This window comes from Lactuca serriola, chromosome 6, assembly GCF_051521515.1.
Source record: "Lactuca serriola cultivar US96UC23 chromosome 6, Lser_US96UC23_V15, whole genome shotgun sequence".
Lineage (NCBI taxonomy): Eukaryota > Viridiplantae > Streptophyta > Magnoliopsida > Asterales > Asteraceae > Lactuca > Lactuca serriola.
The window spans coordinates 105,621,105-105,637,196 of NC_136413.1; the positions used below are offsets into that span (position 1 = coordinate 105,621,105).

General features: G+C 37.2%; 1 pseudogene; it reads right to left on the minus strand.

The window, feature by feature from the left end:
• Nucleotides 1-4,075: 4,075 nt before the first annotated feature.
• LOC145060697 (5S ribosomal RNA) lies at nucleotides 4,076-4,193 on the minus strand (annotated as a pseudogene).
• Between the last annotated feature and the right edge of the window lie 11,899 nt (nucleotides 4,194-16,092).

The following is a 16,092-nucleotide window of genomic DNA, read 5'->3' on the forward strand; positions in this document are numbered from 1 at the left end:
AGCCTTCTACCAAGACCTAACTGTTCTGAATGTAGTCTTCTACCAAGACTTAACTGTTCTGAATGTAGCCTTCTACCAAGACCTAATTGTTCTGAATGTAGTCTTCTACAAAGACTTAACTGTTCTGAATGTAGCCTTCTACCAAGACTTAACTGTTCTGGATGTAGCCTTCTACCAAGACCTAACTGTTCTGAATGTAGCCTTCTACCAAGACCCGACTGTGTTATTATTATTATTATAAGAATTTGTATCCCTGTGTACTAGGATACTCAAATATAATTCACCTCATCGGTTATGTGAATGAGTCACAAGATAAAGGTAATAATATAAATAACCTAAGTTTTATCCTTTTGTACTAGGATAACTAACAGTGTTAATTGAAGACATCCGTAGATGTACATTTACCTTTGTTGCTAACAACTGGGTGTAGGAATAATTAGTCCCTTAAAGAATACCTGTAATGGTATCAACCGTTGACATCCATGGATGTGCTTTTACCTCTGTAGCTAACACAGATTCTAGGAATGGTTAATCCCGCAAAGTATCCTTTGGTACTAGGATAATAAAACCAATCTATCTCGTCAATTATGTGAATGTATCACAAAATAAAGATAAGAAGGAGAATTATATGTAATAGTATCCATGTAAAAGTATTTATGTAAACGTACTCATGTAAATGTATATATGTAAACATACTCATGTAAACGTATATATGTAAATGTATTCATGTAAGTGTACTTGTGTAAATGTACTCATGTAGATGTATCTATGTAAATGTACTCATGTAAGCATATATATGTAAACGTATTCATGTAAATGTACTCATGTAGATGTATCTATGTAAATGTACTCATGTAAGCGTATCTATATAACATGTAATGTATTAGTATAGACTCATGAATGAACTGACTCTTGTGTGATTCCCTATACTTGGGATGGTAAGTAGTATCTCCTAACTATACCTATAATAGTTACTAACCATGTATGTGTATAACCTGAAGTATGCCTTTGCTACTCAAAGGTATTGAACTGACTGAGGAAAACTTTATGACTATATATGTACACATGATACATAACTAATATTTAAACGACCTTCGGACGGATACCTGATACTCATCAGACCACAACCTAACGGTTAAAAGGAAATAGAGCGGATAGCATTCCTAAGTCCTTTAAACATTTCTTATATAACTATACATATACAGGCATGCATTTGATAATATAAAAGCATAAAAGAAGTTTTGTAAAACCTTTGAAAAAGATTAATATCTAAGAAAAGATCGACTTGATGTCCGTTTATAAAACGGTTTGAAAGTACTTGTTTGATAAAAAAGTTTAAGTATAAAGAAAACTTTGTTTGAAACATAATTGTAAAGAGTTTGAAATGAAACATACAGTGTATAATAAACAATTTAATAATGAGTTTTAGAAATATATAACGTTTATGAAAATCATTTGAAGAAATCTGTTTGGTAAAACGGGTAACATATAGTAAATCCATTTCCATGTTAGTTATTAATCACATGTGATTGATATAATAACTAGCATGTTTCAACTTGTATTCCTCCCCATAAGGCGTTTAAAATTATTTAGAAACATTTAAAAGGTTAATTCAAGGGGTACGAACTCACCTGCAGTGAACAGATCGGAAGGAAGTATCGGACAAGTGCTTGGTGTCAAGTGAAGACTTTAGACACACACAATGATCCTAATTACATATGAAGACATATATATATATATATATATATATATATATATATATATATATATATATATATACATATATATATATATATATATATATATATATATATATATATATATATATATAAACAATTAGTGATTATAACACTAATTAAACATGTGTAAACATCCTAATGTGAGGGAAACACTTTGGTCAAGTGCTAGGAGGCTATCGGGTTGCAACAAAGGAGTGCAAGGCCTCATACGGGAGTTTATGGTCCAAAGACCATGTGTGTTGGAGTTTATGGCCCAGGGGAGTAAACTCCTGGTCGTAAACTCTCAATTGGGTCACTAAATGATGCTCAAAGCTATTACAACTTAAATGGTTAAGTGCTTCAAAGCTTAAACAAGTGTTTGGGTGGGTTTAAGGCCCTAAAATGGCATTGCTTAATGTTCACGGCCCTGGGACCACTCCCCCATGAGTTTACGGCCGTAAACTCATGGTAAGGAGTACCATTTCGTGAATCTTGGTCCTTAGGTCCACGGTGTAATGTTCTATGCTAAAAATCAAGGCTTACTAGAGTGTTAGGGTGTCATTTGCACCCTTAAAAGGGGTTTACGGCCCAAGAACATGTCTTGGCCGTAAAATCCTTGATTCTCTTCATTTCTTATGTTTTCCAAGTCCTAAACATGATAAACCTAGTGTACAATGATTTGGATCAAGAGTACTTACGATCTAGGAGCTTGAATGGTCGTTTCTGGCCAAGAACACGAGTGTGTACTTGGTGAAACTGAAAATCTACAAAATGGAATGATTTCATAGATGAAATCATGTAAGATTACTAGTTCATGCAAGATATCAACTAGTTAAGACAATAAGTTTACGAGATTTGAAGATCGGGGACGAAGATCGGGATGATACTTGAGAGGATTTGGGCCAAATGGAAGGAAGGAATGAACAAATGGCCACCATTTCACCATATAGGCAAGATTTTACCGTCTACATGGAGTTTACGACCTTAAAATCCCATGTGTTGGTCGTGAAATCCTTGCAATGGTGTTTAAGATCATTTCCTTGAGCTATAACTTCAGCCGATAAACCCCGACACTTATTCCTTAAGTGTACAAGGCTTAGAATGCTCAAATAAACTCCTAATTGTGCTAAAAGATAACAACAATGAGTTTGTCTTTCAATGAATTGTTAGAATGAACTGGATGGAAAATTTAAGGTTGTCACATCATCCCCTTGTTAGAGGGAATTTCGTCCTGAAATTAGAATTTAGGTAAGGAAGTAGGTACGAATGATCGAGTGAAGAGGTAGGGAAACTTCCTAATCGACTGGTTCTCACGCTCATAAGTGAATCCGGGTTCTCGGTTGGTATCCCAACGAACCTTCACTAATGGGAGGCGGCATTTCTTCGTTCTCTTGACCACTCGGTCGAGGGTCACTACGGTTCTTCCACGAAGGCGAGGATCTCGTTGATCTCAATCTCGTCGAGTGGGATTACGAGAGTCATGACGGAAAGGTATGTTTTCAATGTTCGAGACATGAAAGGTAAGATGTACGTTACTGAGCTCGCGGTGTAGGTTGGGTTTGTGAGTTACAGGACCGATTCTGGCAAGAATCTTGAAGGTCCTATTATTTTGGATTTAGCTTACCACGCTTTCAGAAGCGTATCAAGCCTTCCGAGAGTGAGACTTCAAAAAGGATTTGGCCTCTCACTTCGAATTCCAAGGTTTTCTTCCTCTTGCTTGTCTTCCCAGTCAAGGGCCACGCCCTTCTAAGTCAAAGTCATAAGAGGTTGCGTGATTCGCGAGGAGTTCTGGATGAACTCTCGACAGTAAGTTAGCTAGACCCAGAATTTGGCGAATCCTCATCGGTGTCTTCGGTGCTGACAATTTCTCAACGGTTTTGATATTATGAAGGGTCTTCAAGAATTCCCACATCACCAATAGTGTGTCTTAGGAATTCGACTCTTCCATTCTAAAACTCGTATTTAGAGAACTTCACGTAAAGCTTCTCTGATCGTAATGTTTCCATGGTTTGTCGTAGATGCTCTTCGTCTTTATGATTTCCTTCTTACTACGAGGGTAGATAAGTAGGTCATTTACAAGTACAATGACGAACTGATCCAAGTAAGAATGGCTTACCCTATTCATTAAGTTCATAAATACTACGAGCATATTGGTCCTATCCGAGGGGTATCACAATGGCTCGTAGAGTCCGTATCGAGTTTGGAAGATTGTCCTAAGAACATCCTTCACTAACACTCGCAATGGTGATATTTGGATCTCAGGTCTATCTCTGAAAGGTAAATAGTTCTTGGTGGTTGGCCAACCGACTCATCTATGCGAGGCAGAGGGTAATGATTTCTAATGGAAGTCCTGTTGAGATCTGCACCACGAGGACTTCCCAAATGTTTCCCATACTAGTACTACTCTCGCCCATGCACGCTTAACTACGGAGTTCTGATGGGATCCGGTGCATTAGTGATGGTATGATCGCACCCCTGAATTATGTCTTCTTGAAGAATAAGACCAGAGCTCCCAAAGGGGTGAAACTTGGTCTTTTCATTATGTTGCTAAGTAGTCGTTAAACTGTCCGAACGGTTCTTGTATCATTTTAATTATGGATAAGAACTGGGTTATTATACATGTAAACTTAGCTTATACACGTTATGATATAATCAAGAATGGGCGGATAATAAAATGTGTGATTCCAATCTAGTCCCATATCCCAACGGGGAAAAGAAACTAAGTTAGAAATCTTATATTCTATTGTCTACCAGGTCTTTGTTATATATAACTCGGGAATGTATAAGCAATGGAAAGTCATAATAATAATCTTCTTACGAATCTCTTTCGATGAACTAAGATTTCCTAGTAAAGGCTACTATTGATTCTGGATGTACGTTGATCATTCAATGAAGAAGTAAGAGTATGATCTCGAAGGTTTGACCTACATCCCTATGATGCAGTCCTTGTACGGAATGGAAATATGTTCATAATGGTTTGACCTACATCCTTATGATGCAGTCCTAGTTCGGAATGGAAGTATTTTTGCGAAGGTCCGACCTACATCCCTATGATGCAGTCCTTAGAAGGAGTAGAAGTAAGTTCGTAGAATGGTCTCAAGACGTTTGTCGTTCAAGCCGAGGTATCGTTGGTTGGTGAATAACATGATCCAACCACTGAAAGAGACTTGGAAACGTCTCTGGAGTTAAATTACTGTAGTCCAATGACTTGACTAAATCATGTTTCAGATAGACTCAAATGAACGTATGATGAAAGTATTTGAACCAAAAGAGTGACACATAAGTTAGCCGGCTGCCACTATCGTCGATGTTTAAGATTTAATAAGATCGGGAAGATTGACCCTGCAAAGGGTCTTACATCACATCTGAAGTAGAAAAAGTCCCTGACAGCATAAAGGTCTAACTAACAGTACTTACAGTACAAAGTAGTCACATAGGAAAGTGCTACAGAACATAGGCAGGAGTACAGTTCTTTAAAACAAGGAAGGAAAGTAAAGTATCTCTTAACGGCGACGGTCACCCCTATGGTGAACCCTTAGTTCAGTTAGTTGATGTTACATATCGAGTAGGTATCTTTCGTACATCCTATGACGTACTCAGAGCTCTATGACTTCGGCTCGAGTTTCAGCCAGGGCTTGCAGCAGGGTTTCATGGTTTCTCTCAGATCTCTCGTGAGTGTGTTCAAGGCGATTGGTACGGAGGGTATGGATTCGAGCATTGGCATCAATCTCTGTGATATGTTGGAGAGTCGTCCTGCCTTGAATTTCGCTTTGGGCAACTCTACGGATCAGGATTGGTAGAACTCTTTTTACTGAGCTCCCTTCGTGTACGTTGTAGAAGCTTCGGTCTCCATTAAACGACGTAGAATGATCTTGCTCTTCGCTCCATGTTTCCAAGCATTCTACCCAAGGAGGCTTCGGGCCATGAAAAGCCGGACGAGGGTTAGGATTTGGAAAGGGAGCTACCTAGGGTAGCTTCTCTACTTTGGGTTCGGATTTAACACCATCCGAAAGGTCTTCATCATGTGATCATTCAAAGGGATAGGATGATCATTCTCTAGTTTTTCTCCAAACCATCCAGCATTGACTTCGTTCGGAAGGTACGAGTTGTTGTGGGGATGGAGTCCAACCATGTTATCTACACGAGAATTAGGGTCAAGAAGTATTTCCCTAGACGAACTATCTAGATAATTATAAGAAGATCTTTATTAGTTACGTCACTATTTGTAAAGTGCATACCGATTATATGTAATCAACAGGATAGGCCTTCGAATAAGTGACCTTAACTCCAAATTCACGAGGAACAGGGGTAAAGCAAAATTTCATAGATTCTGAGTCTATATCATCCTAGGTACATATAACTTAATGTATCCACTTAGCAACTATTGACCTAGTACTGAAGATCCTCTTTTCCTTTAGCTCTCAAGTATAAAGTACTTATAGTAAGACCAAATACCGCTATGGTATTTCATTGTGGTGGTGTTGGTAAGTTTTTAGACTTGTTGCAATATCACAACCATTCTCGAGCATATGCTAATCACTCCTCGGACCAGCATAGTTGATCAGGCTATGCCACTCCCAAGACTGACCATACATCCCCGAGCTTACCTGTGATATTCAACAATCGTAATACTTTTGTTCTTGTCATTGTGACACCGATTTTAGAATGAATGCAGGCACGTATACTCAATCAAATGTTTTATTATTTAAAGTATAAACTCTTGGTCAGAGTATTTTTAATCCCTATGTATTTATAGTTAGTATATCTTTTATGGGTTGATATACTTAATTCACTATAAACAATGCTCTGATACAAATCTGTCACACCCCAAAACCAAGAACGGCGGAAACGTTCTGGGGCGGAGGACGTCATGTAATGTATCACAACAATGTAAAGTAGTAAACAAGCAACAACATCATCCATTGCATTAATAGTATAATTTTAATTACAAGTGTGTTCTTTAATAGTATAAGACAACAAAGTGAATAATCAAAATAAAAGACGAGTCTGAACTGCTTCGTCTTCACAAAACCTAGTCGTCGTACCTGTCTATTTGTGACCTGAGAATACAAGTTATTTTGAAAGCGAGTATCAGCCAAAAAGCTGGTGAATTCATAAGTATTAATGTGTCTTTGATTTGTAATACTTATAATGAAAGACTTGAAAAGTGTTTTGAAAGAAAGTTCGTATAAGTATGAAAATGTTTGTAAAACAACTGTAAATGTTTGAAAAACCCTAGAAATCCCTATGATTCCTACTAGTATAAAAGGGAGTCTTCTACCAAGACCTAATTGTTCTGAAGGTAGCCTTCTACCAACACCTAACTGTTCTGAATGTAGTCTTTTACCAAGACTTAACTGTTCTGAATGTAGCATTCTACCAAGACCTAACTATTCTGAATGTAGTCTTCTACCAAGACCTAACTGTTCTGAATGTAGTCTTCTACCAAGACTCATGTAAACGTATTCATGTAAGTGTACTTATGTAAATGTACTCATGTAGATGTATCTATGTAAATGTACTCATGTAAGCGTATATATGTAAAAGTATTCATGTAAATGTACTCATGTAAATGTACTCATGTAGATGTATCTATGTAAATGTACTCATGTAAGTGTATCTATATAACATGTAATGTATTAGTATAGACTCATGAATGAACTGACTTTTGTGTGATTCCCTGTACTTGGGATGGTAAGTGGTATCTCCTGACTATACCTATAATAGTTACTAACCATGTACGTGTATAACCTGAAGTATGCCTTTGCTACTCAACGGTACTGAACTAACTGAGGAAAACTTTATGACTATATATGTACACATGATACATAACTAATATTTAAACGACCTTCGGACGGATACCTGATACTCACCAGACCACATCCCAGCGGTTGAAAGGAAATAGAGCGGATAGCCTTCCTAAGTCCTTTAAACATTTCTTATATAACTATACATATACAGGCATGCATTTGATAATATAAAAGCATAAAAGAAGTTTTGTAAAACCTTTGAAAAAGATTAATATCTAAGAAAAGATCGACTTGATGTCAGTTTATAAAACGGTTTGAAAGTATTTGTTTGATAAAAAAGTTTAAGTATAAAGAAAACTTTATTTGAAACATAATTGTAAAGAGTTTGAAATGAAACATACAGTGTATAATAAACAGTTTAATAAAGAGCTTTAAACATATATAACGTTTATGAAAATCATTTGAAGAAATCTGTTTGGTAAAACGGGTAACGTATAGTAAATCCATTTGCATATTAGTTATTAATCACATGTGATTAATATAATAACTAGCATGTTTCAACTTGTATTCCTCCCCATAAAGTGTTTAAAAACATTTACAAACATTTAAAAGGTTAATTCAAGGGGTATGAACTCACCTGCAGTGAACAGATCGGAAGGAAGTATCGGACAAGTGCTTGGTGTCAAGTGAAGACATTAGACACACACAATGATCCTAATTACATATGAAGACATATGTATATAAACAATTAGTGATTATAACAGTAATTAAACATGTATAAACATCCTAATGCAAGGGAAACACTTTGGTCAAGTGCTAGTAGGCTATCAGGTTGCAACAAAGGAGTGCAAGGCCTCATACGGGAGTTTATGGTCCAAAGACCATGTGTGTTGGAGTTTACAGCCCAGGGGAGTAAACTCCTGGCTGTAAACTCTCAATTGGGTCACTAAATGATGCTCAAAGCTATTACAACTTAAGCGGTTAAGTGCTTCAAAGCTTAAACAAGTGTTTGGGTGGGTTTAAGGCCCTAACATAGCCTTGCTTAATGTTCACGGCCCTGGGACCACTCCTCCATGATTTTACGGCCGTAAACTCATGGTAAGGAGTACCATTTCATGAATCCTAGTCCTTAGGTACATGGTGTAATGTTCTATGCTAAAAATCAAGGCTTACTAGAGTGTTAGGGTGTCATTTGCACCCTTAAAGGGGGTTTACGACCCAAGAACATGCCTTCGCCATAAACTCCTTGATTCTCTTGATTTCTTATGTTTTCCAAGTCCTAAATATGATAAACCTAGTGTTCAATGAGTTGGATCAAGAGTACTTACGATCTAGGAGCTTGAATGGTCGTTTTTGGCCAAGAACACGAGTGTGTGTTCTTGGTGAAACTGAAAATCTACAAAATGGAATGATTTCACGGATGAAATCATGTAAGATTACTAGTTCATGCAAGATATCAACTAGTTAAGACAATAATCTTACGAAATTTGAAGACCGGGGACGAAGATCGGGATGATACTTGAGAGGATTTGGGCCAAAAGGAAGGAAGGAATGAACAAATGGCCACCATTTCACCATATAGGCAAGAGTTTATGGCCCACATGGAGTTTACGGCCATAAACTCCCATGTGTTGGCCGTGAACTCCTTGCAATGGTGTTTAAGGTCATTTCCTTGAGCTATAACTTCAGCCGATAAACCCCAACAGTTATTCCTTAAGTGTACAAGGCTCAGAATGCTCAAATAAACTCCTAATTGTAGCACGAGGGCAAGGAGTGGAGAATGATGTCAATAGCCAAATCTTCCCCAAAGTTAACATTCAACTTGTGAAGACGATCAACATACCTCTGCATTTTCTGCAAATGCGAGGTTAAGGACTCTCCACTCCCCATCTTAGCGGTGATCATGTTGGTGATATCTAATAGCGCTCTTGCCTTGCGCTTTGGTGATACCTCTCCAGCAAATCTTGATGCATTTCATAAGGATACATCTCCTCGTAGGACTTTTGGAGTTCAAGATTCATGGTGGCCAGCATAATGCAATGAACTTTCATTGCATCACGCTCGTGGGCCTCAAAGACGGCCATTTCTTTGGGAGTGGCGACTTCTGGATTGATCTTTTCAAGCTTCTCGTCGAGGACATATTCTTTGTCCTCATAACGAGCAATCATGTGAATGTATCTCATCCATTCGTTGAAATTCGATCCATCAAACATCACCTTTTGACATAGGCTCATATATGAGAATGAGTCGGGAGCATTATTGTTTGAGTTTGCGTTAGACATCTGAAAATAGAAAGGAATAAAGTTTTATTAGAAAATGAATCCTTAATTAAACACCCAAATGAAAAATTAGGGCTAGGACCTGGCAACATTATTTACAACTTAGAAAGGGATGTCGTACTCAGAAAGTAAATAACTTGAAGGTAAGTGAATGACGAGTCACTAATTCTCACCATGAAAAACGAAAAAGAGATTAAGTTTTAAATGTATTTGAAAACTCCTAGATTTTTTTTTTAGATTCATTGAACTTTTCAATGGAATGTTTAAATCTCAATATACACTTCAAATTTGCGACTAGGATACCGAGGATCGCAAACAAAATGTGAATAACCATGCGAATCAACATGGTGCACTCAATGTCTCTATCACCTAATCAATGTGCCGGTTAGCCACACACGCTCCATTGATCTATGACAAACATCGAGCCACCCTTTGCCACCAATGTCAATACCAAATTAGTGTGTCGGTTAACCACACACGCTCCACTAACATTTGACAAGGGTACAAAGTGTAATTCCATAGAATAGCATCATTTTCACATTTTGCCCTAAAGTAACTAAGATTGGGAGTTTGTAAAAACATGTTAGCTACTTTGTGATATTCATTATACTTATAATGAGGTATTAAGTGCCCTATCCTATCCGTTCGGCTAACGACACTCCACCAGTTAAGCAAGCGGTGGGTGTTAGTGTACACCCATTAAGCGCCATTTTGTAGGCAGCAACCTTATACCCACTTTATAGACTAGCTTCGTGAATGAGGCCTACTATCGATAAGACTAGCTTATTCTTATACATGCATACATACATACATACATACATACATACATACATATATATATATATACATATATATATATATATATATATATATATATATATATAAATCTTATAATAGCTAAAGTATAAGATTAATTTTTAAACTTGTAAAAATCTAAGGGTTGAAATTTAAAACTTTCAATAATTAAACTTTTAATCAAAGAATATAAATTTCAAAACTTGAGGGAAAGTTTTGAACTTTTCAAAACACAAGGGATCAAATAACAAATAATATAAATCAAACAATTAATTTAGTGATTATCTATATTTGACCTAATTTAATTTCTTGCAAGATGAGTTACCCAATTAATTCAAATAATCAATTTTAATCATATAAGTAATTTATTATCTAATTAATTGGTAATTATCTTGTGTTTTGGCAAGGATAATCTTTCAATAATAATAAAATTTGTATTTTATCAGTTTAAAACATATATGGCAATTATCCTTTAGCAAAACAGCAAGAAAATCCGAAAATCCCACTGTCAGACGGTCCGACTCGCCCAATCACTCACTGGACTCGCCGATTTGGGTACTATATACGCCGCCACAACACATACTACTCCAGCACCTGCAAGTCGATATCCTGGAACTCTCCCGAAGTGTGATGGGTGTAACTACCACCACACCAGAGTATGTCGGGAAATGCAATGCTTAAATTCCCATAGGAAGGGGCACACTTCCCAGTTCTGCAGGGCACCAGCACAACCAATCGCCCATGTCCCAAGAGTAGAAATAAACCAGGCTTGTTATGGCTGTGGTGAGACAGGGCATTACAAGAGGGACTGCCCAATAACTAGAAACTCAGGCGCGGATGGACGGATTCTGATGATCACCGCAGGAGTAACTACATCGGAGTCACTAGCGACGAGCGGTACATCTTCGACATAAGAATTGCTTTAAAATTTAATTTATATTTATATAAGATTAAAACTTGTGGAAATATTTAAAAGTAGTTATAATAACTCACTCATCTGAACAAGTCACAACATCCATAAGAGAACTAAAGATTCGTACAAGTGAGCTATGATGGCTTAGTATGTACATCAGGGTTGTGCATAGCTAAGATTTTATAGACATAGAGTGAGTGATTCTGCCTTAATTCTTGTTCCTTGTTTGGTTGTGGATTTATGTCACACCCCAAAACCAAGAACGGCGGAAACGTTCTGGGGCAGAGGACGTCATGTAATGTATCACAACAAATGTAAAGTAGTAAACAAGCAACAACATCATCCATTGCATTAATAGTATAATTTTGATTACAAGTTTGTTCTTTCATAGTACAAGACAACATGATAACTAATCAAAATAATCGACGACTCTTGATTGCTCTGTCTTCTCTAAACCTTGCATCGGCACCTGTCTATTTGTAACCTGAGAATACAAGTTATTTTGAAAGCGAGTATCAGCGATAAAGCTGGTGAATTCATAAGTATTTTAATGTTATTGCTTTGAAAATGTGTTATGAAAGACTGGTGAATGTTTGATGAAACATTTAGTATAAGTATGAAAAACCCTAGAAAATCCCATATTTCCTACTAGTATAAAAAGTAGTCTTCTACCAAGACCTGAATGTTTTGAAGGTAGTCTTCTACCAAGACCTGAATGTTTTGAAAGTAGTCTTCTACCAAGACCTGAATGTTTTGTAAGTAGTCTTCTACCAAGACCTGAATGTTTTGAAAGTAGTCTTCTACCAAGAACCGAATGTTTTGTAAGTAGTCTTCTACCAAGACCTGAATGTTTTGAAAGTAGTCTTCTACCAAGACCCGAATGTTTTGTAAGTAGTCTTCTACTAAGACCTGAATGTTATGAAAGTAGTCTTCTACCAAGACCTGTCCGTTTTTAAATATTTGTTTCTAAAAGTCCAACATTTATCCATAAGTGTGTGGTAGTTTAAAAGTTCCAAAACTATAACACAATGATGTTTTTCATGCCTAAATAATAGATTTATGTATGTATAAAACCGCCAAGGCACTTGATGACTCTGTAAACCAATATATTTTTAATACTCCCTGTGAGTCTTTTGTTTAAGTAAAACTAGTTAAAAGGGTGTTTATCCCGAATTGTGAACATGCTAATATTATCCCATGGTGTAGTTATTACCCCCTGAGCATGATTGAGTTAAATGTATATTACTACGTACAAGAGTTGTTGTTTCCGCGTGTTGTGAGTTCCTCATAACCATACTAGACGCAGTACCTATGTTGACATTTGTCACCCCGGGAACTGTAGCTAACAATCAGGGTGCGGAGTCGTTAGCCCCTATACACACTTGTCACGCTCTCCCTCCAAGAGACTCTGGTTATAGGTGGGGACTTTCGTTTTGGTACTAACAAAGCCATTGTCTCACATGTTTGCTAACAACAAGTTCACGAGTAATATAACAAAATGCCTTTTTTATATGAAAAGATTATCCTTGTTATGAAAATACATACTTGTAAATAAGACGTTGGTATAGACTCATGAATGAACTGACTCTTGTGTGATTCCTTGTAATAGGATTAATGTTTTATATCTCCTAAACTATTCCTATAATAGTTTACTAGAATGTAATTGATGAGTGTCCAAGTAGCTTTATACACCCTTGCTACCCAAGAGTGTCGGAACTGAATTAACTGATGGAACATTTATGACTATATATGTACACATGATATATAACTAATAGTTAAACAACCTTCGGACGGGTACCCGATATCCCACCAGACCACATCCAAATCGAGGAAAAGGAAACAAGGTGGATAGCCTTCCTAATTCTTTTAAACATTTTTTTATATAACTATACATATAGAGGCATGCAATTTATAATATAAAAGCATAAAAGAAGTTTTGTAAAACCCTGGAAAAGTTTAATAAATAAGAATTTGTGACTTGATGTCAGTTTATAAAATGATTCAAAAACAGTTGACAAGACAGTTTAAGTGTAAGAAAACCTTTGTTTGATGCACAACTATAACATATTCAAAAAGGAAACATACAGTTTGTAAGACAGTTTTCTAAAAGTGTTTTAACATGTAAAAACGTTTGAGAAAGCTATTTGAAGTACTCTGTGTGGTTAAACGGCTAAAAGTGTAGTAAGTCCAATTGTATGTTAGTTATAAATCACATGTGATTGATTTCATAACCAAAAAGTATAACAAAGATTTATGTCTTTCACACGAGGATAACCGTGTGTTTACTAGTATTCCCCCCCTTAAAAGTGTATAAAAAGCATTTATAACGCATTTGAAAGTGTAGATTATAGGGGTATGAACTCACTTGTTTGAAGTGATTGATTTGAAGTAGTCGAGAGAAGAATCGAGCAGAACTTCGACAGGAAGAGTTGAAAACGCGAGAAAATCTCGGGATACTCAGGAACAAAAAACCTTCCTTCGGGACTTGAAGGTGAAAACCGGGGCTTTGAGAGGCTCTCGGGGGCATAAACGTAGAGTTTCGACGCGAGAAAGAAGGGAACTGAGAAATGGAACTCGGAGCTCTTGAATTCTATTTATAGGGGCATTTTTGGGGTGTGCCACGTCATGGCAAGTGATGACCACGTCGTGGGGAGTCAAACCTATCCTCTTCCAACTATTGGACGCCCTTAGTCACTTGTCGGGTCGCGGCAAGCTTGTGCCACGTCGTGGTAAGCCTGACAGCCTCGAATTTCGGGCCTCGAACTTGTAAAATCCATAACTTTCGCGTACGAGCTCCATTTTCGACGTTCTTTATATGCACGCGTAGCTAAAAATAGGATCTACAGCTCTCGTTTAGACTTCATTGGCAAATTTTGAGTTTATTTTTAATTATTTATTTTTAACGGACCGGGAAACGAAAAGTCCGTTTAAATTCCACAACTTCTTCATCCGATGTCCGTTTTCGTTAGACTTTTCTCCGTTGCCCTACTATTTTTGAGACCTTCGATTCTCATTTAGGTTGTTTCAGTCAAAAGTCTCTCGAGCTCTATTTCGAGTTTTTAGCTGTCTACTGCTATATCCGGATCTTGGAAAAATCACAACTTCCTCATACGAAGTCAGATTTGGACGTTCTTTTTATGTACGCTCACGGTTTAATGTTATCTACAACTCTCATTTAGATACATAAGGCTAAAAAATATTGTATTGAAACTTTGCGTTTTTCGTTTAATCGGTGTTGCCGGTTTTGTCCGGAATTTTAGAATGGTTATAACTTCCTCGTTATAACTCGGATTTTTGTGTCCTTTATATGTATGAAAACCTTGATACGATTCCTACCACTTTATTTAACCCAAATAAGATTTTAGGAAAGTTATATTTTGACCTAAATTTGACTAGTGTTACATTACATTGTCTCGAAATATCGGGTTGTCACAATTTAGGGCAGAGCCACTCAGTCAACCGTCTTATTCATCTTAATTATACATAACTTGTATATGCCAAGCGATCATAGAAGTACCGAGGAGGATCATAATATAGAGTATCGACATTAGTTATCAAAGCACTTCCAATGTTAGTACTCGCTCATCGCGGTACGGTTTGTGGCAATGGTAATATCATGGAGAAAACTGAAAGCACTAGAAAGTCTACATAGAGTACATTGTCGAGCACACTCAGGATACACCATCGTATAACAGACGTTTCTTTCAAATTGGCCTAACTTTTTGTTCTGTAAAGGGTCCAGTGTCATCATTCGTCATGGATTGGCATTGTCCTCACCATACTAAGTTCATATGCTTCCATCACCTTGACCATCAAATTCACGAAACCCTCGTCATTCGTAACGGCAACTCAGCCTAGACCTCAGTATTGTCTTTTGTCTTCTAAACCCCGAAGTACTCATGCGAAGAGTACCTTGCCCTCCGAAACCTTGCCACCTTATACTTAGCAGACCTTCCCGAACTACCACTCATCCAACAAATCAAGTTCAAGCGCAGAGGCTAAGGACGAATACAGCCCACCTATCACTAATAAGTGTACACACGAGGGTGGTATATAATTATGATTATGCAGATTTAGTATGTGTGATTGCGTCCTATCTCATGTTCCTTTTTTGGTTGTTGACCTAGGGCAGAGTCGCACATCCGACCGTCTTACGAATCTTAATTATATACGACTTGTATACAGGAGGTAATGATAGATGGACCAGGTATGAATCCTATCATGAGCATTAGGGAAAAGTTTCCAGGTCTACGGGTGGGTATTTTGCCAATTAGAGGAGCATAACCCCAGGAGTACTACTACGAAAGCTAATTTCGAGACGAAATTCCATCTAACGGGGGGATGATGTGACAACCGGAAAAAATTTTATCATGTAAAGTCCAATCAATCACCCAAAAGTTAGACTTAATTCCATTGCCTTCTAGCTTTATTAAGGGTCATTTTAATGAGTTCTAAGCCCAATACACTTTTGGATTAGATGTTGAGAAGTGTTAGCTTAGGATTAGAGGAATAAAATTGATGCGAAAAACCCATCAAAGGGTGTTCACGGACGTGAACCCAAGGGTGGCCGTGAACCCCTCCTATATATATATACCTTTCTTTTATTTATTCCTCACTTTTCCTTCTCTTGGCCGCAA